At 38.2% G+C, this 27958-nt stretch overlaps 14 non-coding genes across 14 annotated transcripts; 13 read left to right on the top strand and 1 right to left on the bottom strand.

Annotated features, from left to right (window-relative positions):
• Window positions 1-212: 212 nt before the first annotated feature.
• On the top strand, window positions 213-285 carry AC3HAE_038978 (transfer RNA lysine (anticodon UUU)). The gene has a single exon. It is a non-coding gene; the product is annotated as a tRNA-Lys (tRNA).
• Window positions 286-2027: 1742 nt separating this feature from the next.
• On the top strand, window positions 2028-2100 carry AC3HAE_038977 (transfer RNA lysine (anticodon UUU)). The gene has a single exon. It is a non-coding gene; the product is annotated as a tRNA-Lys (tRNA).
• A 536-nt stretch (window positions 2101-2636) lies between these two features.
• AC3HAE_038976 (transfer RNA lysine (anticodon UUU)) lies at window positions 2637-2709 on the top strand. Its single transcript has one exon. It is a non-coding gene; the product is annotated as a tRNA-Lys (tRNA).
• A 2341-nt stretch (window positions 2710-5050) lies between these two features.
• Window positions 5051-5123, top strand: AC3HAE_038973 (transfer RNA lysine (anticodon UUU)). Its single transcript has one exon. It is a non-coding gene; the product is annotated as a tRNA-Lys (tRNA).
• A 1743-nt stretch (window positions 5124-6866) lies between these two features.
• On the top strand, window positions 6867-6939 carry AC3HAE_038972 (transfer RNA lysine (anticodon UUU)). Its single transcript has one exon. It is a non-coding gene; the product is annotated as a tRNA-Lys (tRNA).
• Window positions 6940-8084: 1145 nt separating this feature from the next.
• AC3HAE_038971 (transfer RNA lysine (anticodon UUU)) lies at window positions 8085-8157 on the top strand. Its single transcript has one exon. It is a non-coding gene; the product is annotated as a tRNA-Lys (tRNA).
• A 2352-nt stretch (window positions 8158-10509) lies between these two features.
• AC3HAE_038970 (transfer RNA lysine (anticodon UUU)) lies at window positions 10510-10582 on the top strand. The gene has a single exon. It is a non-coding gene; the product is annotated as a tRNA-Lys (tRNA).
• A 1754-nt stretch (window positions 10583-12336) lies between these two features.
• AC3HAE_038969 (transfer RNA lysine (anticodon UUU)) lies at window positions 12337-12409 on the top strand. Its single transcript has one exon. It is a non-coding gene; the product is annotated as a tRNA-Lys (tRNA).
• Window positions 12410-14153: 1744 nt separating this feature from the next.
• On the top strand, window positions 14154-14226 carry AC3HAE_038968 (transfer RNA lysine (anticodon UUU)). The gene has a single exon. It is a non-coding gene; the product is annotated as a tRNA-Lys (tRNA).
• Window positions 14227-14762: 536 nt separating this feature from the next.
• Window positions 14763-14835, top strand: AC3HAE_038967 (transfer RNA lysine (anticodon UUU)). Its single transcript has one exon. It is a non-coding gene; the product is annotated as a tRNA-Lys (tRNA).
• Window positions 14836-15980: 1145 nt separating this feature from the next.
• On the top strand, window positions 15981-16053 carry AC3HAE_038966 (transfer RNA lysine (anticodon UUU)). The gene has a single exon. It is a non-coding gene; the product is annotated as a tRNA-Lys (tRNA).
• A 2148-nt stretch (window positions 16054-18201) lies between these two features.
• On the bottom strand, window positions 18202-18274 carry AC3HAE_039023 (transfer RNA alanine (anticodon AGC)). The gene has a single exon. It is a non-coding gene; the product is annotated as a tRNA-Ala (tRNA).
• Window positions 18275-23279: 5005 nt separating this feature from the next.
• On the top strand, window positions 23280-23352 carry AC3HAE_038965 (transfer RNA lysine (anticodon UUU)). The gene has a single exon. It is a non-coding gene; the product is annotated as a tRNA-Lys (tRNA).
• Window positions 23353-25106: 1754 nt separating this feature from the next.
• On the top strand, window positions 25107-25179 carry AC3HAE_038963 (transfer RNA lysine (anticodon UUU)). The gene has a single exon. It is a non-coding gene; the product is annotated as a tRNA-Lys (tRNA).
• Window positions 25180-27958: the final 2779 nt, after the last annotated feature.

Genomic DNA, 27958 nt, shown 5'->3' with positions numbered 1-27958 from the left:
AGAATGCGGGCATCGATCCCGCTACCTCTCACATGCTAAGCGAGCGCTCTACCATTTGAGCTAATTCCCCTATCTGTAAGACATTTTATAAGATGAAAAGCAGTACCATCATTAAGCATAGCTTGTGGCTTTGAATTCCCTGTAGATGGTACAGGTACTTTTAATGGAAACCTAAAACATTTTTAATGTGGGAAAATGTTGAGTTTACTAATGCCTGGATAGCTCAGCCGGTAGAGCATCAGACTTTTAATCTGAGGGTCCAGGGTTCAAGTCCCTGTTCAGGCGGGAATTCAATTATAAGAACTTCATTGACACTTCATAGGTCGTTGAGTGCTAGAATAGATGCGCTCGTTATTGATACTTTACAAAGATTTAAAAACAGAAGCCTTGTGATCCTACAAATTGGACGTTTAAGTAGTTACTTGTATTTATTGTAATTGACTAATTGACACTGTCTAAAATACAGAATGATGAGTCTCATTTTGTTTGACCTCTCACCTGCAGAGGTTTTGGCTAATGAACCATGTGCTCTTCAACAAACTACAGTTCAATTCTGATTACTGTGACAGTCATTGAAATGGAAATTCTGTGAAAATCTAAATTTATTGGAGAATGCGGGCATCGATCCCTCTACCTCTCACATGCTAAGCGAGCGCTCTACCATTTGAGCTAATTCCCCTATCCGTAAGACATTTTATAAGATGAAAAGCAGTACCATCATTAAGCATAGCTTGTGGCTTTGAATTCCCTGTAGATGGTACAGGTACTTTTAATGGAAACCTAAAACATTTTTAATGTGGGAAAATGTTGCGTTTATTGATGCCTGGATAGCTCAGCCAGTAGAGCATCAGACTTTTAATCTGAGGGTCCAGGGTTCAAGTCCCTGTTCAGGCGGGAATTCAATTATAAGAACTTCATAGGTCGTTGAGTGCTAGAATAGATGCGCTCGTTATTGATACTTTACAAAGATTTAAAAACAGAAGCCTTGTGATCCTACAAATTGGACGTTTAAGTAGTTACTTGTATTTATTGTAATTGACTAATTGACACTGTCTAAAATACAGAATGATGAGTCTCATTTTGTTTGACCTCTCACCTGCAGAGGTTTTGGCTAATGAACCATGTGCTCTTCAACAAACTACAGTTCAATTCTGATTACTGTGACAGTCATTGAAACGGAAATTCTGTGAAAATCTGAATTTATTGGAGAATGCGGGCATCGATCCCGCTACCTCTCACATGCTAAGCGAGCGCTCTACCATTTGAGCTAATTCCCCTATCTGTAAGACATCTTATAAGATAAAAAGCAGTACCCTCATTAAGCATAGCTTGTGGCTTTGAATTCCCTGTAGATGGTACAGGTACTTTTAATGGAAACCTAAAACATTTTTAATTTGGGAAAATGTAGAGTACATTGAAGCCTGGATAGCTCAACCGGTAGAGCATCAGACTTTTAATCTGAGGGCCAGGGTTCAAGTCCCTGTTCAGCCGGGAATTCAATTATAAGAACATCATTGACACTTCATAGGTCGTTGAGTGCTAGAATAGATGCGCTCGTTATTGATACTTTACAAAGATTTAAAAACAGAAGCCTTGTGATCCTACAAAATGGACGTTTAACTAGTTACTTGTATTTATTGTGATTGACTAATTGACACTGTCTAAAATACAGAATGATGAGTCTCATTTTGTTTGACCTCTCAGCTGCAGAGGTTTTGGCTAATGAACAATGTGCTCTTCAACAAACTCCAGTTCAATTCTGATTACTGTGACAGTCATTGAAATGGAAATTCTGTGAAAATCTAAATTTATTGGAGAATGCGGGCATCGATCCCGCTACCTCTCACATGCTAAGCGAGCGCTCTACCATTTGAGCTAATTCCCCTATCTGTAAGACATTTTATAAGATGAAAAGCAGAACCATCATTAAGCATAGCTTGTGGCTTTGAATTCCCTGTAGATGGTACAGGTACTTTTAATGGAAACCTAAAACATTTTTAATGTGGGAAAATGTTGAGTTTATTAATGCCTGGATAGCTCAGCCGGTAGAGCATCAGACTTTTAATCTGAGGGTCCAGGGTTCAAGTCCCTGTTCAGGCGGGAATTCAATTATAAGAACTTCATTGACACTTCATAGGTCGTTGAGTGCTAGAATAGATGCGCTCGTTATTGATACTTTACAAAGATTTAAAAACAGAAGCCTTGTGATCCTACAAATTGGACGTTTAAGTAGTTACTTGTATTTATTGTAATTGACTAATTGACACTGTCTAAAATACAGAATGATGAGTCTCATTTTGTTTGACCTCTCACCTGCAGAGGTTTTGGCTAATGAACCATGTGCTCTTCAACAAACTCCAGTTCAATTCTGATTACTGTGACAGTCATTGAAATGGAAATTCTGTGAAAATCTGAATTTATTGGAGAATGTGGGCATCGATCCCACTACCTCTCACATGCTAAGCGAGCGCTCTACCATTTGAGCTAATTCCCCTATCTGTAAGATGTCTTCTAAGATAAAAAGCAGTACCCTCATTAAGCATAGCTTGTGGCTTTGAATTCCCTGTAGATGGTACAGGTACTTTTAATGGAAACCTAAAACATTTTTAATGTGGGAAAATGTTGAGTTTATTTATGCCTGGATAGCTCAGCCGGTAGAGCATCAGACTTTTAATCTGAGGGTCCAGGGTTCAAGTCCCTGTTCAGGCGGGAATTCAATTATAAGAACTTCATAGGTCGTTGAGTGCTAGATTAGATGTGCTCGTTATTGATACTTTACAAAGATTTAAAAACAGAAGCCTTGTGATCCTACAAATTGGACATTTAACTAGTTACTTGTATTTATTGTAATTGACTAATTGACACTGTCTAAAATACAGAATGATGAGTCTCATTTTGTTTGACCTCTCAGCTGCAGAGGTTTTGGCTAATGAACCATGTGCTCTTCAACAAACTCCAGTTCAATTCTGATTACTGTGACAGTCATTGAAATGGAAATTCTGTGAAAATCTAAATTTATTGGAGAATGCGGGCATCGATCCCGCTACCTCTCACATGCTAAGCGAGCGCTCTACCATTTGAGCTAATTCCCCTTTCTGTAAGACATCTTATAAGATAAAAAGCAGTACCCTCATTAAGCATAGCGTGTGGCTTTGAATTCCCTGTAGATGGTACAGGTACTTTTAATGGAAACCTAAAACATTTTTAATATGGGAAAATGTTGAGTTTATTGAAGCCTGGATAGCTCAGCCGGTAGAGCATCAGACTTTTAATCTGAGGGTCCAGCGTTCAAGTACCTGTTCAGGTGGGATTTCAGTTATAATAACTTCATTGACCCTTCATAGGTCATTGAGTGCTAGAATAGACGCGCTCGTTATTGATACTTTACAAAGATTTAAAAACAGAAGCCTTGTGATCCTACAAATTGGACGTTTAAGTAGTTACTTGTATTTATTGTAATTGACTAATTGACACTGTCTAAAATACAGAATGATGAGTCTCATTTTGTTTAACCTCTCAGCTGCAGAGGTTTTGGCTAATGAACCATGTGCTCTTCAACAAACTCCAGTTCAATTCTGATTACTGTGACAGTCATTGAAATGGAAATTCTGTGAAAATCTGAATTTATTGGAGAATGCGGGCATCGATCCCGCTACCTCTCACATGCTAAGCGAGCGCTCTACCATTTGAGCTAATTCCCCTATCTGTAAGACATCTTATAAGATAAAAAGCAGTACCCTCATTAAGCATAGCTTGTGGCTTTGAATTCCCTGTAGATGGTACAGGAACTTTTAATGGAAACCTAAAACATTTTTAATGTGGGAAAATGTTGAGTTTATTGAAGCCTGGATAGCTCAACCGGTAGAGCATCAGACATTTAATCTGAGGGTCCAGGGTTCAAGTCCCTGTTCAGCCGGGAATTCAATTATAAGAACTTCATTGACATTTCATAGGTCGTTGAGTGCTAGAATAGATGCGCTCGTTATTGATACTTTACAAAGATTTAAAAACAGAAGCCTTGTGATCCTACAAAATGGACGTTTAACTAGTTACTTGTATTTATTGTGATTGACTAATTGACACTGTCTAAAATACAGAATGATGAGTCTCATTTTGTTTAACCTCTCAGCTGCAGAGGTTTTGGTTAATGAACCATGTGCTCTTCAACAAACTCCAGTTCAATTCTGATTACTGTGACAGTCATTGAAATGGAAATTCTGTGAAAATCTAAATTTATTGGAGAATGCGGGCATCAATCCCGCTACCTCTCACATGCTAAGCGAGCGCTCTACCATTTGAGCTAATTCCCCTATCTGTAAGACATTTTATAAGATAAAAAGCAGTACCATCATTAAGCATAGCTTGTGGCTTTGAATTCCCTGTAGATGGTACAGGTACTTTTAATGGAAACCTAAAACATTTTTAATGTGGGAAAATGTTGCGTTTATTGATGCCTGGATAGCTCAGCCAGTAGAGCATCAGACTTTTAATCTGAGGGTCCAGGGTTCAAGTCCCTGTTCAGGCGGGAATTCAATTATAAGAACTTCATAGGTCGTTGAGTGCTAGAATAGATGCGCTCGTTATTGATACTTTACAAAGATTTAAAAACAGAAGCCTTGTGATCCTACAAATTGGACGTTTAAGTAGTTACTTGTATTTATTGTAATTGACTAATTGACACTGTCTAAAATACAGAATGATGAGTCTCATTTTGTTTGACCTCTCACCTGCAGAGGTTTTGGCTAATGAACCATGTGCTCTTCAACAAACTCCAGTTCAATTCTGATTACTGTGACAGTCATTGAAATGGAAATTCTGTGAAAATCTGAATTTATTGGAGAATGCGGGCATCTATCCCGCTAACTCTCACATGCTAAGCGAGCGCTCTACCATTTGAGCTAATTCCCCTATCTGTAAGACATTTTATAAGATAAAAAGCAGTACCATCATTGAGCATAGCTTGTGGCTTTGAATTCCCTGTAGATGGTACAGGTACTTTTAATGGAAACCTAAAACATTTTTAATGTGGGAAAATGTTGCGTTTATTGATGCCTGGATAGCTCAGCCGGTAGAGCATCAGACTTTTAATCTGAGGGTCCAGGGTTCAAGTCCCTGTTCAGGCGGGAATTCAATTATAAGAACTTCATTGACACTTCATAGGTCGTTGAGTGCTAGAATAGATGCGGTCGTTATTGATACTTTACAAAGATTTAAAAACAGAAGCCTTGTGATCCTACAAATTGGACGTTTAAGTAGTTACTTGTATTTATTGTAATTGACTAATTGACACTGTCTAAAATACAGAATGATGAGTCTCATTTTGTTTGACCTCTCACCTGCAGAGGTTTTGGCTAATGAACCATGTGCTCTTCAACAAACTCCAGTTCAATTCTGATTACTGTGACAGTCATTGAAATGGAAATTCTGTGAAAATCTGAATTTATTGGAGAATGTGGGCATCGATCCCACTACCTCTCACATGCTAAGCGAGCGCTCTACCATTTGAGCTAATTCCCCTATCTGTAAGACGTCTTCTAAGATAAAAAGCAGTACCCTCATTAAGCATAGCTTGTGGCTTTGAATTCCCTGTAGATGGTACAGGAACTTTTAATGGAAACCTAAAACATTTTTAATGTGGGAAAATGTTGCGTTTATTGAAGCCTGGATAGCTCAACCGGTAGAGCATCAGACATTTAATCTGAGGGTCCAGGGTTCAAGTCCCTGTTCAGCCGGGAATTCAATTATAAGAACTTCATTGACATTTCATAGGTCGTTGAGTGCTAGAATAGATGCGCTCGTTATTGATACTTTACAAAGATTTAAAAACAGAAGCCTTGTGATCCTACAAAATGGACGTTTAACTAGTTACTTGTATTTATTGTGATTGACTAATTGACACTGTCTAAAATACAGAATGATGAGTCTCATTTTGTTTAACCTCTCAGCTGCAGAGGTTTTGGTTAATGAACCATGTGCTCTTCAACAAACTCGAGTTCAATTCTGATTACTGTGACAGTCATTGAAATGGAAATTCTGTGAAAATCTAAATTTATTGGAGAATGCGGGCATCAATCCCGCTACCTCTCACATGCAAAGCGAGCGCTCTACCATTTGAGCTAATTCCCCTATCTGTAAGACATTTTATAAGATAAAAAGCAGTACCATCATTAAGCATAGCTTGTGGCTTTGAATTCCCTGTAGATGGTACAGGTACTTTTAATGGAAACCTAAAACATTTTTAATGTGGGAAAATGTTGCGTTTATTGATGCCTGGATAGCTCAGCCAGTAGAGCATCAGACTTTTAATCTGAGGGTCCAGGGTTCAAGTCCCTGTTCAGGCGGGAATTCAATTATAAGAACTTCATAGGTCGTTGAGTGCTAGAATAGATGCGCTCGTTATTGATACTTTACAAAGATTTAAAAACAGAAGCCTTGTGATCCTACAAATTGGACGTTTAAGTAGTTACTTGTATTTATTGTAATTGACTAATTGACACTGTCTAAAATACAGAATGATGAGTCTCATTTTGTTTGACCTCTCACCTGCAGAGGTTTTGGCTAATGAACCATGTGCTCTTCAACAAACTCCAGTTCAATTCTGATTACTGTGACAGTCATTGAAATGGAAATTCTGTGAAAATCTGAATTTATTGGAGAATGCGGGCATCGATCCCGCTACCTCTCACATGCTAAGCGAGCGCTCTACCATTTGAGCTAATTCCCCTATCTGTAAGACATTTTATAAGATAAAAAGCAGTACCATCATTGAGCATAGCTTGTGGCTTTGAATTCCCTGTAGATGGTACAGGTACTTTTAATGGAAACCTAAAACATTTTTAATGTGGGAAAATGTTGCGTTTATTGATGCCTGGATAGCTCAGCCGGTAGAGCATCAGACTTTTAATCTGAGGGTCCAGGGTTCAAGTCCCTGTTCAGGCGGGAATTCAATTATAAGAACTTCATTGACACTTCATAGGTCGTTGAGTGCTAGAATAGATGCGCTCGTTATTGATACTTTACAAAGATTTAAAAACAGAAGCCTTGTGATCCTACAAATTGGACGTTTAAGTAGTTACTTGTATTTATTGTAATTGACTAATTGACACTGTCTAAAATACAGAATGATGAGTCTCATTTTGTTTGACCTCTCACCTGCAGAGGTTTTGGCTAATGAACCATGTGCTCTTCAACAAACTCCAGTTCAATTCTGATTACTGTGACAGTCATTGAAATGGAAATTCTGTGAAAATCTGAATTTATTGGAGAATGTGGGCATCGATCCCACTACCTCTCACATGCTAAGCGAGCGCTCTACCATTTGAGCTAATTCCCCTATCTGTAAGACGTCTTCTAAGATAAAAAGCAGTACCCTCATTAAGCATAGCTTGTGGCTTTGAATTCCCTGTAGATGGTACAGGTACTTTTAATGGAAACCTAAAACATTTTTAATGTGGGAAAATGTTGAGTTTATTGAAGCCTGGATAGCTCAACCGGTAGAGCATCAGACTTTTAATCTGAGGGTCCAGGGTTCAAGTCCCTGTTCAGCCGGGAATTCAATTATAAGAACTTCATTGACACTTCATAGGTCGTTGAGTGCTAGAATAGATGCGCGCGTTATTGATACTTTACAAAGATTTAAAAACAGAAGCCTTGTGATCCTACAAAATGGACGTTTAACTAGTTACTTGTATTTATTGTGATTGACTAATTGACACTGTCTAAAATACAGAATGATGAGTCTCATTTTGTTTGACCTCTCAGCTGCAGAGGTTTTGGCTAATGAACACTGTGCTCTTCAACAAACTCCAGTTCAATTCTGATTACTGTGACAGTCATTGAAATGGAAATTCTGTGAAAATCTAAATTTATTGGAGAATGCGGGCATCGATCCCGCTACCTCTCACATGCTAAGCGAGCGCTCTACCATTTGAGCTAATTCCCCTATCTGTAAGACAATTTATAAGATGAAAAGCAGTACCATCATTAAGCATAGCTTGTGGCTTTGAATTCCCTGTAGATGGTACAGGTACTTTTAATGGAAACCTAAAACATTTTTAATGTGGGAAAATGTTGAGTTTATTTATGCCTGGATAGCTCAGCCGGTAGAGCATCAGACTTTTACTCTGAGGGTCCAGGGTTCAAGTCCCTGTTCAGGCGGGAATTCAATTATAAGAACTTCATAGGTCGTTGAGTGCTAGATTAGATGTGCTCGTTATTGATACTTTACAAAGATTTGAAAACAGAAGCCTTGTGATCCTACAAATTGGACATTTAACTAGTTACTTGTATTTATTGTAATTGACTAATTGACACTGTCTAAAATACAGAATGATGAGTCTCATTTTGTTTGACCTCTCAGCTGCAGAGGTTTTGGCTAATGAACCATGTGCTCTTCAACAAACTCCAGTTCAATTCTGATTACTGTGACAGTCATTGAAATGGAAATTCTGTGAAAATCTAAATTTATTGGAGAATGCGGGCATCGATCCCGCTACCTCTCACATGCTAAGCGAGCGCTCTACCATTTGAGCTAATTCCCCTTTCTGTAAGACATCTTATAAGATAAAAAGCAGTACCCTCATTAAGCATAGCGTGTGGCTTTGAATTCCCTGTAGATGGTACAGGTACTTTTAATGGAAACCTAAAACATTTTTAATATGGGAAAATGTTGAGTTTATTGAAGCCTGGATAGCTCAGCCGGTAGAGCATCAGACTTTTAATCTGAGGGTCCAGCGTTCAAGTACCTGTTCAGGTGGGATTTCAGTTATAATAACTTCATTGACCCTTCATAGGTCATTGAGTGCTAGAATAGACGCGCTCGTTATTGATACTTTACAAAGATTTAAAAACAGAAGCCTTGTGATCCTACAAATTGGACGTTTAAATAGTTACTTGTATTTATTGTAATTGACTAATTGACACTGTGTAAAATACAGAATGATGAGTCTCATTTTGTTTAACCTCTCAGCTGCAGAGGTTTTGGCTAATGAACCATGTGCTCTTCAACAAACTCCAGTTCAATTCTGATTACTGTGACAGTCATTGAAATGGAAATTCTGTGAAAATCTAAATTTATTGGAGAATGCGGGCATCAATCCCGCTACCTCTCACATGCTAAGCGAGCGCTCTACCATTTGAGCTAATTCCCCTATCTGTAAGACATTTTATAAGATAAAAAGCAGTACCATCATTAAGCATAGCTTGTGGCTTTGAATTCCCTGTAGATGGTACAGGTACTTTTAATGGAAACCTAAAACATTTTTAATGTGGGAAAATGTTGCGTTTATTGATGCCTGGATAGCTCAGCCGGTAGAGGATCAGACTTTTAATCTGAGGGTCCAGGGTTCAAGTCCCTGTTCAGGCGGGAATTCAATTATAAGAACTTCATTGACACTTCATAGGTCGTTGAGTGCTAGAATAGATGCGCTCGTTATTGATACTTTACAAAGATTTAAAAACAGAAGCCTTGTGATCCTACAAATTGGACGTTTAAGTAGTTACTTGTATTTATTGTAATTGACTAATTGACACTGTCTAAAATACAGAATGATGAGTCTCATTTTGTTTGACCTCTCACCTGCAAAGGTTTTGGCTAATGAACCATGTGCTCTTCAACAAACTACAGTTCAATTCTGATTACTGTGACAGTCATTGAAATGGAAATTCTGTGAAAATCTAAATTTATCGGAGAATGCGGGCATCAATCCCGCTACCTCTCACATGCTAAGCGAGCACTCTACCATTTGAGCTAATTCCCCTATCTGTAAGACATTTTATAAGATAAAAAGCAGTACCATCATTAAGCATAGCTTGTGGCTTTGAATTCCCTGTAGATGGTACAGGTACTTTTAATGGAAACCTAAAACATTTTTAATGTGGGAAAATGTTGCGTTTATTGATGCCTGGATAGCTCAGCCGGTAGAGCATCAGACTTTTAATCTGAGGGTCCAGGGTTCAAGTCCCTGTTCAGCCGGGAATTCAATTATAAGAACTTCATTGACACTTCATAGGTCGTTGAGTGCTAGAATAGATGAGCTCATTATTGATACTTTACAAAGATTTAAAAACAGAAGCCTTGTGATCCTACAAAATGGACGTTTAACTAGTTACTTGTATTTATTGTGATTGACTAATTGACACTGTCTAAAATACAGAATGATGAGTCTCATTTTGTTTGACCTCTCAGCTGCAGAGGTTTTGGCTAATGAACAATGTGCTCTTCAACAAACTCCAGTTCAATTCTGATTACTGTGACAGTCATTGAAATGGAAATTCTGTGAAAATCTAAATTTATTGGAGAATGCGGGCATCGATCCCGCTACCTCTCACATGCTAAGCGAGCGCTCTACCATTTGAGCTAATTCCCCTATCTGTAAGACATTTTATAAGATGAAAAGCAGTACCATCATTAAGCATAGCTTGTGGCTTTGAATTCCCTGTAGATGGTACAGGTACTTTTAATGGAAACCTAAAACATTTTTAATGTGGGAAAATGTTGAGTTTATTAATGCCTGGATAGCTCAGCCGGTAGAGCATCAGACTTTTAATCTGAGGGTCCAGGGTTCAAGTCCCTGTTCAGGCGGGAATTCAATTATAAGAACTTCATTGACACTTCATAGGTCGTTGAGTGCTAGAATAGATGCGCTCGTTATTGATACTTTACAAAGATTTAAAAACAGAAGCCTTGTGATCCTACAAATTGGACGTTTAAGTAGTTACTTGTATTTATTGTAATTGACTAATTGACACTGTCTAAAATACAGAATGATGAGTCTCATTTTGTTTGACCTCTCACCTGCAGAGGTTTTGGCTAATGAACCATGTGCTCTTCAACAAACTACAGTTCAATTCTGATTACTGTGACAGTCATTGAAATGGAAATTCTGTGAAAATCTAAATTTATTGGAGAATACGGGCATCAATCGCGCTACCTCTCACATGCTAAGCGAGCGCTCTACCATTTGAGCTAATTCCCCTATCTGTAAGACATTTTATAAGATAAAAAGCAGTACCATCATTAAGCATAGCTTGTGGCTTTGAATTCCCTGTAGATGGTACAGGTACTTTTAATGGAAACCTAAAACATTTTTAATGTGGGAAAATGTTCCGTTTATTAATGCCTGGATAGCTCAGCCGGTAGAGCATCAGACTTTTAATTTGAGGGTCCAGGGTTCAAGTCCCTGTTCAGGTGGGATTTCAGTTATAATAACTTCATTGACCCTTCATAGGTCGTTGAGTGCTAGAATAGACGCGCTCGTTATTGATACTTTACAAAGATTTAAAAACGGAATCCTTGTGATCCTGACAATTCGACGTTTAACTAGTTACTTGTATTTATTGTAATTCAATAATTGACACTGTCTAAAATACAGAATGATGAGTCTCATTTTGTTTGACCTCTCACCTGCAGAGGTTTTGGCTAATGAACCATGTGCTCTTCAACAAACTCCAGTTCAATTCTGATTACTGTGACAGTCATTGAAATGGAAATTCTGTGAAAATCTGAATTTATTGGAGAATGCGGGCATCGATCCCGCTACCTCTCACATGCTAAGCGAGCGCTCTACCATTTGAGCTAATTCCCCTATCTGTACGACATTTTATAAGATGAAAAGCAGTACCATCATTAAGCATAGCTTGTGGCTTTGAATTCCCTGTAGATGGTACAGGTACTTTTAATGGAAACCTAAAACATTTTTAATGTGGGAAAATGTTGAGCTTATTAATGCATGGATAGCTCAGCCGGTAGAGCATCAGACTTTTAATCTGAGGGTCCAGGGTTCAAGTCCCTGATCAGGCGGGAATTCAATTATAAGCACTTCATTGACACTTCATAGGTCGTTGAGTGCTAGGTTAGATGCGCTCGTTATTGATACTTTACAAAGATTTAAAAACAGAAGCCTTGTGATCCTACAAATTGGACATTTAACTAGTTACTTGTATTTATTGTAATTGACTAATTGACACTGTCTAAAATACAGAATGATGAGTCTCATTTTGTTTGACCTCTCACCTGCAGAGGTTTTGGCTAATGAACCATGTGCTCTTCAACAAACTCCAGTTCAATTCTGATTACTGTGACAGTCATTGAAATGGAAATTCTGTGAAAATCTGAATTTATTGGAGAATGCGGGCATCCATCCCGCTACCTCTCACATGCTAAGCGAGCGCTCTACCATTTGAGCTAATTCCCCTATCTGTAAGACATTTTATAAGATAAAAAGCAGTACCATCATTAAGCATAGCTTGTGGCTTTGAATTCCCTGTAGATGGTACAGGTACTTTTAATGGAAACCTAAAACATTTTTAATGTGGGAAAATGTTGCGTTTATTGATGCCTGGATAGCTCAGCCGGTAGAGCATCAGACTTTTAATCTGAGGGTCCAGGGTTCAAGTCCCTGTTCAGGCGGGAATTCAATTATAAGAACTTCATTGACACTTCATAGGTCGTTGAGTGCTAGAATAGATGCGCTCGTTATTGATACTTTACAAAGATTTAAAAACAGAAGCCTTGTGATCCTACAAATTGGACGTTTAAGTAGTTACTTGTATTTATTGTAATTGACTAATTGACACTGTCTAAAATACAGAATGATGAGTCTCATTTTGTTTGACCTCTCACCTGCAGAGGTTTTGGCTAATGAACCATGTGCTCTTCAACAAACTACAGTTCAATTCTGATTACTGTGACAGTCATTGAAATGGAAATTCTGTGAAAATCTAAATTTATTGGAGAATGCGGGCATCAATCCCGCTACCTCTCACATGCTAAGCGAGCGCTCTACCATTTGAGCTAATTCCCCTATCTGTAAGACATTTTATAAGATAAAAAGCAGTACCATCATTAAGCATAGCTTGTGGCTTTGAATTCCCTGTAGATGGTACAGGTACTTTTAATGGAAACCTAAAACATTTTTAATGTGGGAAAATGTTGCGTTTATTAATGCCTGGATAGCTCAGCCGGTAGAGCATCAGACTTTTAATTTGAGGGTCCAGGGTTCAAGTCCCTGTTCAGGTGGGATTTCAGTTATAATAACTTCATTGACCCTTCATAGGTCGTTGAGTGCTAGAATAGACGCGCTCGTTATTGATACTTTACAAAGATTTAAAAACGGAATCCTTGTGATCCTGACAATTCGACGTTTAACTAGTTACTTGTATTTATTGTAATTCAATAATTGACACTGTCTAAAATACAGAATGATGAGTCTCATTTTGTTTGACCTCTCACCTGCAGAGGTTTTGGCTAATGAACCATGTGCTCTTCAACAAACTCCAGTTCAATTCTGATTACTGTGACAGTCATTGAAATGGAAATTCTGTGAAAATCTGAATTTATTGGAGAATGCGGGCATCGATCCCGCTACCTCTCACATGCTAAGCGAGCGCTCTACCATTTGAGCTAATTCCCCTATCTGTACGACATTTTATAAGATGAAAAGCAGTACCATCATTAAGCATAGCTTGTGGCTTTGAATTCCCTGTAGATGGTACAGGTACTTTTAATGGAAACCTAAAACATTTTTAATGTGGGAAAATGTTGAGCTTATTAATGCATGGATAGCTCAGCCGGTAGAGCATCAGACTTTTAATCTGAGGGTCCAGGGTTCAAGTCCCTGATCAGGCGGGAATTCAATTATAAGCACTTCATTGACACTTCATAGGTCGTTGAGTGCTAGGTTAGATGCGCTCGTTATTGATACTTTACAAAGATTTAAAAACAGAAGCCTTGTGATCCTACAAATTGGACATTTAACTAGTTACTTGTATTTATTGTAATTGACTAATTGACACTGTCTAAAATACAGAATGATGAGTCTCATTTTGTTTGACCTCTCACCTGCAGAGGTTTTGGCTAATGAACCATGTGCTCTTCAACAAACTCCAGTTCAATTCTGATTACTGTGACAGTCATTGAAATGGAAATTCTGAATTTATTGGAGAATGCGGGCATCCATCCCGCTACCTCTCACATGCTAAGCGAGCGCTCTACCATTTGAGCTAATTCCCCTATCTGTAAGACATTTTATAAGATAAAAAGCAGTACCATCATTAAGCATAGCTTGTGGCTTTGAATTCCCTGTAGATGGTACAGGTACTTTTAATGGAAACCTAAAACATTTTTAATGTGGGAAAATGTTGCGTTTATTGATGCCTGGATAGCTCAGCCGGTAGAGCATCAGACTTTTAATCTGAGGGTCCAGGGTTCAAGTCCCTGTTCAGGCGGGAATTCAATTATAAGAACTTCATTGACACTTCATAGGTCGTTGAGTGCTAGAATAGATGCGGTCGTTATTGATACTTTACAAAGATTTAAAAACAGAAGCCTTGTGATCCTACAAATTGGACGTTTAAGTAGTTACTTGTATTTATTGTAATTGACTAATTGACACTGTCTAAAATACAGAATGATGAGTCTCATTTTGTTTGACCTCTCAGCTGCAGAGGTTTTGGCTAATGAACACTGTGCTCTTCAACAAACTCCAGTTCAATTCTGATTACTGTGACAGTCATTGAAATGGAAATTCTGTGAAAATCTAAATTTATTGGAGAATGCGGGCATCGATCCCGCTACCTCTCACATGCTAAGCGAGCGCTCTACCATTTGAGCTAATTCCCCTATCTGTAAGACATTTTATAAGATGAAAAGCAGTACCATCATTAAGCATAGCTTGTGGCTTTGAATTCCCTGTAGATGGTACAGGTACTTTTAATGGAAACCTAAAACATTTTTAATGTGGGAAAATGTTGAGTTTATTAATGCCTGGATAGCTCAGCCGGTAGAGCATCAGACTTTTAATCTGAGGGTCCAGGGTTCAAGTCCCTGTTCAGGCGGGAATTCAATTATAAGAACTTCATTGACACTTCATAGGTCGTTGAGTGCTAGATTAGATGTGCTCGTTATTGATACTTTACAAAGATTTAAAAACAGAAGCCTTGTGATCCTACAAATTGGACATTTAACTAGTTACTTGTATTTATTGTAATTGACTAATTGACACTGTCTAAAATACAGAATGATGAGTCTCATTTTGTTTGACCTCTCAGCTGCAGAGGTTTTGGCTAATGAACCATGTGCTCTTCAACAAACTCCAGTTCAATTCTGATTACTGTGACAGTCATTGAAATGGAAATTCTGTGAAAATCTAAATTCATTGGAGAATGCGGGCATCGATCCCGCTACCTCTCACATGCTAAGCGAGCGCTCTACCATTTGAGCTAATTCCCCTTTCTGTAAGACATCTTATAAGATAAAAAGCAGTACCCTCATTAAGCATAGCGTGTGGCTTTGAATTCCCTGTAGATGGTACAGGTACTTTTAATGGAAACCTAAAACATTTTTAATATGGGAAAATGTTGAGTTTATTGAAGCCTGGATAGCTCAGCCGGTAGAGCATCAGACTTTTAATCTGAGGGTCCAGCGTTCAAGTACCTGTTCAGGTGGGATTTCAGTTATAATAACTTCATTGACCCTTCATAGGTCATTGAGTGCTAGAATAGACGCGCTCGTTATTGATACTTTACAAAGATTTAAAAACAGAAGCCTTGTGATCCTACAAATTGGACGTTTAAGTAGTTACTTGTATTTATTGTAATTGACTAATTGACACTGTCTAAAATACAGAATGATGAGTCTCATTTTGTTTAACCTCTCAGCTGCAGAAGTTTTGGCTAATGAACCATGTGCTCTTCAACAAACTCCAGTTCAATTCTGATTACTGTGACAGTCATTGAAATGGAAATTCTGTGAAAATCTAAATTTATTGGAGAATGCGGGCATCAATCCCGCTACCTCTCACATGCTAAGCGAGCGCTCTACCATTTGAGCTAATTCCCCTATCTGTACGACATTTTATAAGATGAAAAGCAGTACCATCATTAAGCATAGCTTGTGGCTTTGAATTCCCTGTAGATGGTACAGGTACTTTTAATGGAAACCTAAAACATTTTTAATGTGGGAAAATGTTGTGTTTATTGATGCCTGGATAGCTCAGCCGGTAGAGCATCAGACTTTTAATCTGAGGGTCCAGGGTTCAAGTCCCTGTTCAGGCGGGAATTCAATTATAAGAACTTCATTGACACTTCATAGGTCGTTGAGTGCTAGAATAGATGCGCTCGTTATTGATACTTTACAAAGATTTAAAAACAGAAGCCTTGTGATCCTACAAATTGGACGTTTAAGTAGTTACTTGTATTTATTGTAATTGACTAATTGACACTGTCTAAAATACAGAATGATGAGTCTCATTTTGTTTGACCTCTCACCTGCAGAGGTTTTGGCTAATGAACCATGTGCTCTTCAACAAACTCCAGTTCAATTCTGATTACTGTGACAGTCATTGAATTGGAAATTCTGTGAAAATCTGAATTTATTAGAGAATGCGGGCATCGATCCCGCTACCTCTCACATGCTAAGCGAGCGCTCTACCATTTGAGCTAATTCCCCTATCTGTAAGACATCTTATGAGATAAAAAGCAGTACCCTCATTAAGCATAGCTTGTGGCTTTGAATTCCCTGTAGATGGTACAGGTACTTTTAATGGAAACCTAAAACATTTTTAATATGGGTAAATGTTGAGTTTATTGAAGCCTGGATAGCTCAGCCGGTAGAGCATCATACTTTTAATCTGAGGGTCCAGGGTTCAAGTCCCTGTTCAGGCGGGAATTCAATTATAAGAACTTCATTGACACTTCATAGGTCGTTGAGTGCTAGAATAGATGCGCTCGTTATTGATACTTTACAAAGATTTAAAAACAGAAGCCTTGTGATCCTACAAATTGGACGTTTAAGTAGTTACTTGTATTTATTGTAATTGACTAATTGACACTGTCTAAAATACAGAATGATGAGTCTCATTTTGTTTGACCTCTCACCTGCAGAGGTTTTGGCTAATGAACCATGTGCTCTTCAACAAACTCCAGTTCAATTCTGATTACTGTGACAGTCATTGAAATGGAAATTCTGTGAAAATCTGAATTTATTAGAGAATGCGGGCATCGATCCCGCTACCTCTCACATGCTAAGCGAGCGCTCTACCATTTGAGCTAATTCCCCTATCTGTAAGACATCTTATGAGATAAAAAGCAGTACCCTCATTAAGCATAGCTTGTGGCTTTGAATTCCCTGTAGATGGTACAGGTACTTTTAATGGAAACCTAAAACATTTTTAATGTGGGAAAATGTTGAGTTTATTGAAGCCTGGATAGCTCAGCCGGTAGAGCATCAGACTTTTAATCTGAGGGTCCAGCGTTCAAGTACCTGTTCAGGTGGGATTTCAGTTATAATAACTTCATTGACCCTTCATAGGTCATTGAGTGCTAGAATAGACGCGCTCGTTATTGATACTTTACAAAGATTTAAAAACAGAAGCCTTGTGATCCTACAAATTGGACGTTTAAGTAGTTACTTGTATTTATTGTAATTGACTAATTGACACTGTCTAAAATACAGAATGATGAGTCTCATTTTGTTTAACCTCTCAGCTGCAGAAGTTTTGGCTAATGAACCATGTGCTCTTCAACAAACTCCAGTTCAATTCTGATTACTGTGACAGTCATTGAAATGGAAATTCTGTGAAAATCTAAATTTATTGGAGAATGCGGGCATCGATCCCGCTACCTCTCACATGCTAAGCGAGCGCTCTACCATTTGAGCTAATTCCCCTATCTGTAAGACATATTATAAGATAAAAAGCAGTACCCTCATTAAACATAGCTTGTGGCTTTGAATTCCCTGTAGATGGTACAGGTACTTTTAATGGAAACCTAAAACATTTTTAATATGGGTAAATGTTGAGTTTATTGAAGCCTGGATAGCTCAGCCGGTAGAGCATCATACTTTTAATCTGAGGGTCCAGGGTTCAAGTCCCTGTTCAGGCGGGAATTCAATTATAAGAACTTCATTGACACTTCATAGGTCGTTGAGTGCTAGAATAGATGCGCTCGTTATTGATACTTTACAAAGATTTAAAAACAGAAGCCTTGTGATCCTACAAATTGGACGTTTAAGTAGTTACTTGTATTTATTGTAATTGACTAATTGACACTGTCTAAAATACAGAATGATGAGTCTCATTTTGTTTGACCTCTCACCTGCAGAGGTTTTGGCTAATGAACCATGTGCTCTTCAACAAACTACAGTTCAATTCTGATTACTGTGACAGTCATTGAAATGGAAATTCTGTGAAAATCTGAATTTATTGGAGAATGCGGGTATCGATCCCGCTACCTCTCACATGCTAAGCGAGCGCTCTACCATTTGAGCTAATTCCCCTATCTGTAAGACATATTATAAGATAAAAAGCAGTACCCTCATTAAGCATAGCTTGTGGCTTTGAATTCCCTGTAGATGGTACAGGTACTTTTAATGGAAACCTAAAACATTTTTAATGTGGGAAAATGTTGAGTTTATTGAAGCCTGGATAGCTCAACCGGTAGAGCATCAGACTTTTAATCTGAGGGTCCAGGGTTCAAGTCCCTGTTCAGCCGGGAATTCAATTATAAGAACTTCATTGACACTTCATAGGTCGTTGAGTGCTAGAATAGATGCGCTCGTTATTGATACTTTACCAAGATTCAAAAACAGAAGCCTTGTGATCCTACAAATTGGACGTTTAAGTAGTTACTTGTATTTATTGTAATTGACACTGTCTAAAATACAGAATGATGAGTCTCATTTTGTTTGACCTCTCACCTGCAGAGGTTTTGGCTAATGAACCATGTGCTCTTCAACAAACTCCAGTTCAATTCTGATTACTGTGACAGTCATTGAAATGGAAATTCTGTGAAAATCTGAATTTATTGGAGAATGCGGGCATCGATCCCGCTACCTCTCACATGCTAAGCGAGCGCTCTACCATTTGAGCTAATTCCCCTATCTGTAAGACATCTTATAAGATAAAAAGCAGTACCCTCATTAAGCATAGCTTGTGGCTTTGAATTCCCTGTAGATGGTACAGGTACTTTTAATGGAAACCTAAAACATTTTTAATGTGGGAAAATGTTGAGTTTATTAAAGCCTGGATAGCTCAACCGGTAGAGCATCAGACTTTTAATCTGAGGGTCCAGGGTTCAAGTCCCTGTTCAGCCGGGAATTCAATTATAAGAACTTCATTGACACTTCATAGGTCGTTGAGTGCTAGAATAGATGCGCTCGTTATTGATACTTTACAAAGATTTAAAAACAGAAGCCTTGTGATCCTACAAAATGGACGTTTAACTAGTTACTTGTATTTATTGTGATTGACTAATTGACACTGTCTAAAATACAGAATGATGAGTCTCATTTTGTTTGACCTCTCAGCGGCAGAGGTTTTGGCTAATGAACCATGTGCTCTTCAACAAACTCCAGTTCAATTCTGATTACTGTGACCGTCATTGAAATGGAAATTCTGTGAAAATCTAAATTTATTCGAGAATGCGGGCATCGATCCCGCTACCTCTCACATGCTAAGCGAGCGCTCTACCATTTGAGCTAATTCCCCTATCTGTAAGACATATTATAAGATAAAAAGCAGTACCCTCATTAAACATAGCTTGTGGCTTTGAATTCCCTGTAGATGGTACAGGTACTTTTAATGGAAACCTAAAACATTTTTAATATGGGTAAATGTTGAGTTTATTGAAGCCTGGATAGCTCAGCCGGTAGAGCATCAGACTTTTAATCTGAGGGTCCAGCGTTCAAGTCCCTGTTCAGGTGGGATTTCAGTTATAATAACTTCATTGACCCTTCATAGGTCGTTGAGTGCTAGAATAGACGCGCTCGTTATTGATACTTTACAAAGATTTAAAAACGGAATCCTTGTGATCCTGACAATTCGACGTTTAACTAGTTACTTGTATTTATTGTAATTCAATAATTGACACTGTCTAAAATACAGAATGATGAGTCTCATTTTGTTTGACCTCTCACCTGCAGAGGTTTTGGCTAATGAACCATGTGCTCTTCAACAAACTCCAGTTCAATTCTGATTACTGTGACAGTCATTGAAATGGAAATTCTGTGAAAATCTGAATTTATTGGAGAATGCGGGCATCGATCCCGCTACCTCTCACATGCTAAGCGAGCGCTCTACCATTTGAGCTAATTCCCCTATCTGTAAGACATCTTATAAGATAAAAAGCAGTACCCTCATTAAGCATAGCTTGTGGCTTTGAATTCCCTGTAGATGGTACAGGTACTTTTAATGGAAACCTAAAACATTTTTAATGTGGGAAAATGTTGAGTTTATTAAAGCCTGGATAGCTCAACCGGTAGAGCATCAGACTTTTAATCTGAGGGTCCAGGGTTCAAGTCCCTGTTCAGCCGGGAATTCAATTATAAGAACTTCATTGACACTTCATAGGTCGTTGAGTGCTAGAATAGATGCGCTCGTTATTGATACTTTACAAAGATTTAAAAACAGAAGCCTTGTGATCCTACAAAATGGACGTTTAACTAGTTACTTGTATTTATTGTGATTGACTAATTGACACTGTCTAAAATACAGAATGATGAGTCTCATTTTGTTTGACCTCTCAGCGGCAGAGGTTTTGGCTAATGAACCATGTGCTCTTCAACAAACTCCAGTTCAATTCTGATTACTGTGACCGTCATTGAAATGGAAATTCTGTGAAAATCTAAATTTATTGGAGAATGCGGGCATCGATCCCGCTACCTCTCACATGCTAAGCGAGCGCTCTACCATTTGAGCTAATTCCCCTATCTGTAAGACATATTATAAGATAAAAAGCAGTACCCTCATTAAGCATAGCTTGTGGCTTTGAATTCCCTGTAGATGGTACAGGTACTTTTAATGGAAACCTAAAACATTTTTAATGTGGGAAAATGTTGAGTTTATTGAAGCCTGGATAGCTCAACCGGTAGAGCATCAGACTTTTAATCTGAGGGTCCAGGGTTCAAGTCCCTGTTCAGCCGGGAATTCAATTATAAGAACTTCATTGACACTTCATAGGTCGTTGAGTGCTAGAATAGATGCGCTTGTTATTGATACTTTACAAAGATTTAAAAACAGAAGCCTTGTGATCCTACAAATTGGACGTTTAAGTAGTTACTTGTATTTATTGTAATTGACTAATTGACACTGTCTAAAATACAGAATGATGAGTCTCATTTTGTTTGACCTCTCACCTGCAGAGGTTTTGGCTAATGAACCATGTGCTCTTCAACAAACTCCAGTTCAATTCTGATTACTGTGACAGTCATTGAAATGGAAATTCTGTGAAAATCTGAATTTATTGGAGAATGCGGGCATCGATCCCGCTACCTCTCACATGCTAAGCGAGCGCTCTACCATTTGAGCTAATTCCCCTATCTGTAAGACATCTTATAAGATAAAAAGCAGTACCCTCATTAAGCATAGCTTGTGGCTTTGAATTCCCTGTAGATGGTACAGGTACTTTTAATGGAAACCTAAAACATTTTTAATGTGGGAAAATGTTGAGTTTATTAAAGCCTGGATAGCTCAACCGGTAGAGCATCAGACTTTTAATCTGAGGGCCAGGGTTCAAGTCCCTGTTCAGCCGGGAATTCAATTATAAGAACTTCATTGACACTTCATAGGTCGTTGAGTGCTAGAGTAGATGCGCTCGTTATTGATACTTTACAAAGATTTAAAAACAGAAGCCTTGTGATCCTACAAAATGGACGTTTAACTAGTTACTTGTATTTATTGTGATTGACTAATTGACACTGTCTAAAATACAGAATGATGAGTCTCATTTTGTTTGACCTCTCAGCGGCAGAGGTTTTGGCTAATGAACCATGTGCTCTTCAACAAACTCCAGTTCAATTCTGATTACTGTGACCGTCATTGAAATGGAAATTCTGTGAAAATCTAAATTTATTGGAGAATGCGGGCATCGATCCCGCTACCTCTCACATGCTAAGCGAGCGCTCTACCATTTGAGCTAATTCCCCTATCTGTAAGACATATTATAAGATAAAAAGCAGTACCCTCATTAAACATAGCTTGTGGCTTTGAATTCCCTGTAGATGGTACAGGTACTTTTAATGGAAACCTAAAACATTTTTAATATGGGTAAATGTTGAGTTTATTGAAGCCTGGATAGCTCAGCCGGTAGAGCATCAGACTTTTAATCTGAGGGTCCAGCGTTCAAGTCCCTGTTCAGGTGGGATTTCAGTTATAATAACTTCATTGACCCTTCATAGGTCGTTGAGTGCTAGAATAGACGCGCTCGTTATTGATACTTTACAAAGATTTAAAAACGGAATCCTTGTGATCCTGACAATTCGACGTTTAACTAGTTACTTGTATTTATTGTAATTCAATAATTGACACTGTCTAAAATACAGAATGATGAGTCTCATTTTGTTTGACCTCTCAGCTGCAGAGGTTTTGGCTAATGAACCATGTGCTCTTCAACAAACTCCAGTTCAATTCTGATTACTGTGACAGTCATTGAAATGGAAATTCTGTGAAAATCTGAATTTATTGGAGAATGCGGGCATCGATCCCGCTACCTCTCACATGCTAAGCGAGCGCTCTACCATTTGAGCTAATTCCCCTATCTGTACGACATTTTATAAGATGAAAAGCAGTACCATCATTAAGCATAGCTTGTGGCTTTGAATTCCCTGTAGATGGTACAGGTACTTTTAATGGAAACCTAAAACATTTTTAATGTGGGAAAATGTTGAGTTTATTAATGCATGGATAGCTCAGCCGGTAGAGCATCAGACTTTTAATCTGAGGGTCCAGGGTTCAAGTCCCTGATCAGGCGGGAATTCAATTATAAGAACTTCATTGACACTTCATAGGTCGTTGAGTGCTAGATTAGATGCGCTCGTTATTGATACTTTACAAAGATTTAAAAACAGAAGCCTTGTGATCCTACAAATTGGACATTTAACTAGTTACTTGTATTTATTGTAATTGACTAATTGACACTGTCTAAAATACAGAATGATGAGTCTCATTTTGTTTGACCTCTCAGCGGCAGAGGTTTTGGCTAATGAACCATGTGCTCTTCAACAAACTCCAGTTCAATTCTGATTACTGTGACAGTCATTGAAATGGAAATTCTGTGAAAATCTAAATTTATTGGAGAATGCGGGCATCGATCCCGCTACCTCTCACATGCTAAGCGAGCGCTCTACCATTTGAGCTAATTCCCCTATCTGTAAGACATTTTATAAGATGAAAAGCAGTACCATCATTAAGCATAGCTTGTGGCTTTGAATTCCCTGTAGATGGTACAGGTACTTTTAATGGAAACCTAAAACATTTTTAATGTGGGAAAATGTTGAGTTTATTAATGCCTGGATAGCTCAGCCGGTAGAGCATCAGACTTTTAATCTGAGGGTCCAGGGTTCAAGTCCCTGTTCAGGCGGGAATTCAATTATAAGAACTTCATTGACACTTCATAGGTCGTTGAGTGCTAGATTAGATGTGCTCGTTATTGATACTTTACAAAGATTTAAAAACAGAAGCCTTGTGATCCTACAAATTGGACATTTAACTAGTTACTTGTATTTATTGTAATTGACTAATTGACACTGTCTAAAATACAGAATGATGAGTCTCATTTTGTTTGACCTCTCAGCTGCAGAGGTTTTGGCTAATGAACCATGTGCTCTTCAACAAACTCCAGTTCAATTCTGATTACTGTGACAGTCATTGAAATGGAAATTCTGTGAAAATCTAAATTTATTGGAGAATGCGGGCATCGATCCCGCTACCTCTCACATGCTAAGCGAGCGCTCTACCATTTGAGCTAATTCCCCTTTCTGTAAGACATCTTATAAGATAAAAAGCAGTACCCTCATTAAGCATAGCGTGTGGCTTTGAATTCCCTGTAGATGGTACAGGTACTTTTAATGGAAACCTAAAACATTTTTAATATGGGAAAATGTTGAGTTTATTGAAGCCTGGATAGCTCAGCCGGTAGAGCATCAGACTTTTAATCTGAGGGTCCAGCGTTCAAGTACCTGTTCAGGTGGGATTTCAGTTATAATAACTTCATTGACCCTTCATAGGTCATTGAGTGCTAGAATAGACGCGCTCGTTATTGATACTTTACAAAGATTTAAAAACAGAAGCCTTGTGATCCTACAAATTGGACGTTTAAGTAGTTACTTGTATTTATTGTAATTGACTAATTGACACTGTCTAAAATACAGAATGATGAGTCTCATTTTGTTTAACCTCTCAGCTGCAGAAGTTTTGGCTAATGAACCATGTGCTCTTCAACAAACTCCAGTTCAATTCTGATTACTGTGACCGTCATTGAAATGGAAATTCTGTGAAAATCTAAATTTATTGGAGAATGCGGGCATCGATCCCGCTACCTCACACATGCTAAGCGAGCGCTCTACCATTTGAGCTAATTCCCCTATCTGTAAGACATCTTATAAGATAAAAAGCAGTACCCTCATTAAGCATAGCTTGTGGCTTTGAATTCCCTGTAGATGGTGCAGGTACTTTTAATGGAAACCTAAAACATTTTTAATGTGGGAAAATGTTGAGTTTATTGAAGCCTGGATAGCTCAACCGGTAGAACATCAGACTTTTAATTTGAGGGTCCAGGGTTCAAGTCCCTGTTCAGCCGGGAATTCAATTATAAGAACTTCATTGACACTTCATAGGTCGTTGAGTGCTAGAATAGATGCGCTCATTATTGATACTTTACAAAGATTTAAAAACAGAAGCCTTGTGATCCTACAAAATGGACGTTTAACTAGTTACTTGTATTTATTGTGATTGACTAATTGACACTGTCTAAAATACAGAATGATGAGTCTCATTTTGTTTGACCTCTCAGCGGCAGAGGTTTTGGCTAATGAACCATGTGCTCTTCAACAAACTCCAGTTCAATTCTGATTACTGTGACCGTCATTGAAATGGAAATTCTGTGAAAATCTAAATTTATTGGAGAATGCGGGCATCGATCCCGCTACCTCTCACATGCTAAGCGAGCGCTCTACCATTTGAGCTAATTCCCCTATCTGTAAGACATATTATAAGATAAAAAGCAGTACCCTCATTAAACATAGCTTGTGGCTTTGAATTCCCTGTAGATGGTACAGGTACTTTTAATGGAAACCTAAAACATTTTTAATATGGGTAAATGTTGAGTTTATTGAAGCCTGGATAGCTCAGCCGGTAGAGCATCAGACTTTTAATCTGAGGGTCCAGGGTTCAAGTCCCTGTTCAGGCGGGAATTCAATTATAAGAACTTCATTGACACTTCATAGGTCGTTGAGTGCTAGAATAGATGCGCTCGTTATTGATACTTTACAAAGATTTAAAAACAGAAGCCTTGTGATCCTACAAATTGGACGTTTAAGTAGTTACTTGTATTTATTGTAATTGACTAATTGACACTGTCTAAAATACAGAATGATGAGTCTCATATTGTTTGACCTCTCACCTGCAGAGGTTTTGGCTAATGAACCATGTGCTCTTCAACAAACTACAGTTCAATTCTGATTACTGTGACAGTCATTGAAATGGAAATTCTGTGAAAATCTGAATTTATTGGAGAATGCGGGCATCGATCCCGCTACCTCTCACATGCTAAGCGAGCGCTCTACCATTTGAGCTAATTCCCCTATCTGTAAGACATATTATAAGATAAAAAGCAGTACCCTCATTAAGCATAGCTTGTGGCTTTGAATTCCCTGTAGATGGTACAGGTACTTTTAATGGAAACCTAAAACATTTTTAATGTGGGAAAATGTTGAGTTTATTGAAGCCTGGATAGCTCAACCGGTAGAGCATCAGACTTTTAATCTGAGGGTCCAGGGTTCAAGTCCCTGTTCAGCCGGGAATTCAATTATAAGAACTTCATTGACACTTCATAGGTCGTTGAGTGCTAGAATAGATGCGCTCGTTATTGATACTTTACAAAGATTTAAAAACAGAAGCCTTGTGATCCTACAAATTGGACGTTTAAGTAGTTACTTGTATTTATTGTAATTGACTAATTGACACTGTCTAAAATACAGAATGATGAGTCTCATTTTGTTTGACCTCTCACCTGCAGAGGTTTTGGCTAATGAACCATGTGCTCTTCAACAAACTCCAGTTCAATTCTGATTACTGTGACAGTCATTGAAATGGAAATTCTGTGAAAATCTGAATTTATTAGAGAATGCGGGCATCGATCCCGCTACCTCTCACATGCTAAGCGAGCGCTCTACCATTTGAGCTAATTCCCCTATCTGTAAGACATCTTATAAGATAAAAAGCAGTACCCTCATTAAGCATAGCTTGTGGCTTTGAATTCCCTGTAGATGGTACAGGTACTTTTAATGGAAACCTAAAACATTTTTGATGTGGGAAAATGTTGAGTTTATTGAAGCCTGGATAGCTCAGCCGGTAGAGCATCAGACTTTTAATCTGAGGGTCCAGCGTTCAAGTACCTGTTCAGGTGGGATTTCAGTTATAATAACTTCATTGACCCTTCATAGGTCATTGAGTGCTAGAATAGACGCGCTCGTTATTGATACTTTACAAAGATTTAAAAACAGAAGCCTTGTGATCCTACAAATTGGACGTTTAAGTAGTTACTTGTATTTATTGTAATTGACTAATTGACACTGTCTAAAATACAGAATGATGAGTCTCATTTTGTTTAACCTCTCAGCTGCAGAAGTTTTGGCTAATGAACCATGTGCTCTTCAACAAACTCCAGTTCAATTCTGATTACTGTGACAGTCATTGAAATGGAAATTCTGTGAAAATCTAAATTTATTGGAGAATGCGGGCATCGATCCCGCTACCTCTCACATGCTAAGCGAGCGCTCTACCATTTGAGCTAATTCCCCTATCTGTAAGACATATTATAAGATAAAAAGCAGTACCCTCATTAAACATAGCTTGTGGCTTTGAATTCCCTGTAGATGGTACAGGTACTTTTAATGGAAACCTAAAACATTTTTAATATGGGTAAATGTTGAGTTTATTGAAGCCTGGATAGCTCAGCCGGTAGAGCATCAGACTTTTAATCTGAGGGTCCAGCGTTCAAGTCCCTGTTCAGGTGGGATTTCAGTTATAATAACTTCATTGACCCTTCATAGGTCGTTGAGTGCTAGAATAGACGCGCTCGTTATTGATACTTTACAAAGATTTAAAAACGGAATCCTTGTGATCCTGACAATTCGACGTTTAACTAGTTACTTGTATTTATTGTAATTCAATAATTGACACTGTCTAAAATACAGAATGATGAGTCTCATTTTGTTTGACCTCTCACCTGCAGAGGTTTTGGCTAATGAACCATGTGCTCTTCAACAAACTCCAGTTCAATTCTGATTACTGTGACAGTCATTGAAATGGAAATTCTGTGAAAATCTGAATTTATTGGAGAATGCGGGCATCGATCCCGCTACCTCTCACATGCTAAGCGAGCGCTCTACCATTTGAGCTAATTCCCCTATCTGTACGACATTTTATAAGATGAAAAGCAGTACCATCATTAAGCATAGCTTGTGGCTTTGAATTCCCTGTAGATGGTACAGGTACTTTTAATGGAAACCTAAAACATTTTTAATGTGGGAAAATGTTGAGTTTATTAATGCATGGATAGCTCAGCCGGTAGAGCATCAGACTTTTAATCTGAGGGTCCAGGGTTCAAGTCCCTGATCAGGCGGGAATTCAATTATAAGAACTTCATTGACACTTCATAGGTCGTTGAGTGCTAGATTAGATGCGCTCGTTATTGATACTTTACAAAGATTTAAAAACAGAAGCCTTGTGATCCTACAAATTGGACATTTAACTAGTTACTTGTATTTATTGTAATTGACTAATTGACACTGTCTAAAATACAGAATGATGAGTCTCATTTTGTTTGACCTCTCACCTGCAGAGGTTTTGGCTAATGAACCATGTGCTCTTCAACAAACTCCAGTTCAATTCTGATTACTGTGACAGTCATTGAAATGGAAATTCTGTGAAAATCTGAATTTATTGGAGAATGCGGGCATCCATCC

The sequence above is a fragment of the Micromesistius poutassou genome (assembly GCF_964030765.1).
Source record: "Micromesistius poutassou genome assembly, chromosome: 23".
Classification (NCBI taxonomy): Eukaryota; Metazoa; Chordata; class Actinopteri; order Gadiformes; family Gadidae; genus Micromesistius; species Micromesistius poutassou.
Note: the sequence above shows the minus strand (reverse complement) of the source record. Positions and strands in the feature narration are given on the sequence as shown.